The sequence below is a fragment of the Bidens hawaiensis genome, unplaced genomic scaffold (genome assembly GCF_021521415.1).
Source record: "Bidens hawaiensis isolate Kalapana, Puna unplaced genomic scaffold, B.hawaiensis_p1.1 tig00062105_1, whole genome shotgun sequence".
NCBI classification, from domain to species: domain Eukaryota; kingdom Viridiplantae; phylum Streptophyta; class Magnoliopsida; order Asterales; family Asteraceae; genus Bidens; species Bidens hawaiensis.
Genome location: NW_027501138.1, coordinates 35164 through 38925, shown reverse-complemented (window position 1 = coordinate 38925; position 3762 = coordinate 35164). Strand labels below are relative to the sequence as shown.

Sequence of the window (3762 nt, the reverse complement as noted above, 5' to 3'; positions counted from 1 at the left end):
CCATGTCCAAGATCACAAAGTCGACAGGAAACACAAATTTGTCGATTTTCACCAGCATATTTTCAACGATACCTCTCGCGTATTTCACTGAGCGGTCAGCAAGCTGAATGCTCACCTAGGTCTAGCTTTGCAAAAACAGAATAAGGCATCAACTTTATGCTAGCACATAGGTCGGCTAAAGCGTTACTAACCTACAAACTACCGATCAAACATGGAATGGTAAAACAGCCCGGAACGGTCATTTTTGTGTGTAATTTATTCTGAAGGACCGCAGAACATTCCTCATTCAAAGTCACGCAAGAAAGTTCTTCTAATTTCTTCTTGTTCGAGAGAACCTCCTTCAGAAACTTAGCATACTTAGGCATTTCTTTCAATGCATCGAGAAACGGAAGATTAATGTGAAGCTACTTAAAAAGTTCTAAGAATTTCTCGTAGTGCTCTTCCATCTTCTACTTCTTCAAATGGTGGGTATGGAATGGGAGGAACACAAGTCCTAACTGGCTCACTGGTTTGTGCGGTACTTTCTTGGGTTACCCCCAGGTGCACCTCTCCAGAGTCTTAGTCTCGATCTCATCGGCAATCGGTTGTGGTGTGGAAACCAATGCATCAACAGGAATGGTGGATCTACCACTCCTCAGGGTAATCGCCTTAGCTTCGGCATTCGGATTAATCTCAGTGTTACTAGGAAGGCTACCCTGTGGTCTCGCAGAGAGGAGCTGAGCAATCTATCCAACCTGATTGTCGATGGTCTGAATGGACACTTTCTGGTTCCTTAACTCAGATCGCGTCTCTGGAGAGTCTCATCAATTTTTAGGTTCCTCTGTTTAGCTAGTTTGTTTGAGGTCTCGGTTTTAGCCAAAAGCTGAGTCAAAAGATTTTTAACACTAGACCCACCACTAGACTGACCACTACTGCTGGAACCCTGAAACTGAGGCTTTTATTAATAAGATTGGTTCTTGGGTTGACTCTGGTAATTTGGATTTCGGTCAAACCCCGGTGGTTTTTGATTTTAACTTTGACTGCCACCACCTTTCAAGCTAAAATTTGGGTGATTTCTCCATCCCGGGTTATAGGAGTTGCTGTAGGCATTGTTTTGGCGGCCTACAAAGTCAGCATCCTCCACCACCATGGCCTATTGGCATTGACTGGTCTGGTGTTTCCCGTCACACACCCCACAACGAGAGTTAGACTTAGCCAGATTGGATTAAATCTGATCAAATCTTTTGGTCAAGGCTTCTAACTGAGCGGAAACAAGGGTATTAGAATCGACATGAAGAACGCCCATAGTGGAATGAATACTACGAGGCTGATTATATGCAAAGCTCTTCTTAGAAGCTCGCTCCAAGATATCCAATGCCTCATTGGGAGTACACCTACCGAAATCTCCTCCTGCAACCTGATCAACGGCCTGCTTCTATGCTCCGGATCAAGCATCAAAGAACGTACGACACTGAAATCCGCGACTCAAACCGTGATGAGGGCATTTTCTCAACAAGCCCTTGAACCTCTCCCATGCAGCATGAAGTGACTCGTCATCATCAACATGAAAACCAGTGATTTTTGCCCGGTATCTTGCAGTTTTATCGGGTGGAAAGTACTGAAGAAGAAACTACTTAACCAATTAGTTCCAAGTGGTGATGGAACCAGAAGGGAGTGCCTCCAACCACTCCAAGGCAGCCCCGCGAAGTGAGAATGGAAAATGTCAGAGTCTCACGGCTTCGTCCGTACACCCCTGAGTTTTGAATGTCGCACATAATCGAAGGAAATACGCAACATGAGAATGAGGGTCCTCGTTCGAGAGGCCATGGAAAGAAACATAATTTTCGACCATATGAATTATACTTGACTTGATCTCGAAACTCACGGTAATCTCGGGCTCCCTAACACCGTTGCCATAGCCATCGAGGGACGGCATGGCGAAGTCATCCATGTGACCTTGATTGTTCGGATCCGCCTTCTCTTCTACCTCGGGATTCGTGTCCTCGTCTAAAACTTCGTTTTCAAACACCTCGGCAATCTCGCGTCCTCTCCTCCTCAAACCTTCTCGAAGATGTCGCTCGGGTTCAGATAGGGGGGAAAAAAGATCAGGAACGGGTGTGGTGGACATGCATCACCCGAAAGAAACACGGTATGGAAACAGACAAGACACGAAAAACTACCTAAAATACAACTAAAATAAAAATAAATCAAGATGAATAAAAAAATGAAAATAGACTAAAATAACATAGTGAAAAAATATCAACAAGGTAAATCAATTAATCGTATCATTTTCAAAAGTAAAACACCGTGTCCCCGGCAACGGCGCAAAAAACTTGACGTGTGCGAATATATATATAAAATTTGAATAAAAGTTGCACACAAATCGGGTTTTAAAATTAGTTTTCACTAACAACCAAACCACACACGAAAGGCAAGTGTACCTATCGCTTGTCGCAAAGTATCGGTAAGAACCCAATGTCAATCCATGGACACAACGAACTTTTGATAATAAATCTATGTAATTGATTTAACCGAACAAGCAATCAAATTGAGTTTTCAAATTACTAAACTAACATATAACAATAACAAAGCAAATAAAATACAACTAACAATCAATCCAAAAAAAGCTACTTACACTATGCATCCACTTAAACAAAGTTACAAAAATGACAATGATAATGGCAAACATCATGTATTAAGCATCAATATCAAATCCCAAACAAGGTAACCTAATACTAACAACACAACATCATGATGGGTATTCAACAAGTTATTAATCATAGATTAGTAAGTTTGTCAAAACTACCTAATCTCACAACTAAAGGAAAGCTAGCATGAAAACAGCAAACTAACCACCTAAAATCATGTAAAATAGACACGCTCAAGAACACTAGTTAAACACATGAATCTTTTAAATTAGCAAAATATAAACTAAGGATTATGGCCTTAATCTCTAGCAAACATCAACCAACTCAAAGAATCATATTATCACCATACAATTTTCCAATATCAAGTGATAGGTTTCATGCTTGTTAAAATTCATAACCAAGTTAATTTCCACTAGTCATTCCTAACTTAGTGATATAAACCAAGTATGCATAAACAAACTATGTTCATAAACAAATACTCAACACATGGTTTTCCAACATATTATGGCTAAGCATATATCAAACTAATAAGACTAAGAGTTAAAACAAGCATTCAACCATTAAACTATATTCAAGAACATGTCATAAACTTGAAGAACACCAACTTGCCAAAATCATGCATAGATAAATATCACATAAGTAAAAGTTTCAACAAAATCCAAGTAACAAAAGTATTAGCCCATAAGGCTTGATACAAAATCAAAGTAGTTTTACAAATCATTGTCAAGAACAAAAGATTGTAAACTAAGATGAATGATGATTGCTACTTGAAAGGATGATCACACAAGATGGAAGCCTTGAATTTTCTCTAGAACACACGCAATAAATTTCCAGCAATTTCAGAGAATTACCCTAAGGCTCCACCCTTCAAATGGAGGTAATGGAGGTGTATTTATGCATTTTGGAAGTCTGGCACGGGCATGCACGATCGTGCCCTGATGTGGAAAGTCAACCCATTGCTTTAGTCTGACCAAAAAGTCAGATTTCTCTGTTCTGGCAACGGCCTTGGACGGCCTTGCACGGTCGTGCACGCACGGGCTGGTAATTTTGAATTTTTTCGGCTGTAGATCCTGCACTAGCTTGCACTGGCAAGTTTCTTGGTTGGCACTGTCCCATGCGCAGGCTGGCATGGTCG

The 3762-nt window shown here is 40.6% G+C and overlaps 1 non-coding gene across 1 annotated transcript; it reads left to right on the top strand.

Moving 5' to 3' along the window:
- The first annotated feature begins 1466 nt into the window (after window positions 1-1466).
- On the top strand, window positions 1467-1571 carry LOC143603540 (small nucleolar RNA R71). Its single transcript, XR_013148076.1, has one exon. It is a non-coding gene; the product is annotated as a small nucleolar RNA R71 (small nucleolar RNA).
- Window positions 1572-3762: the final 2191 nt, after the last annotated feature.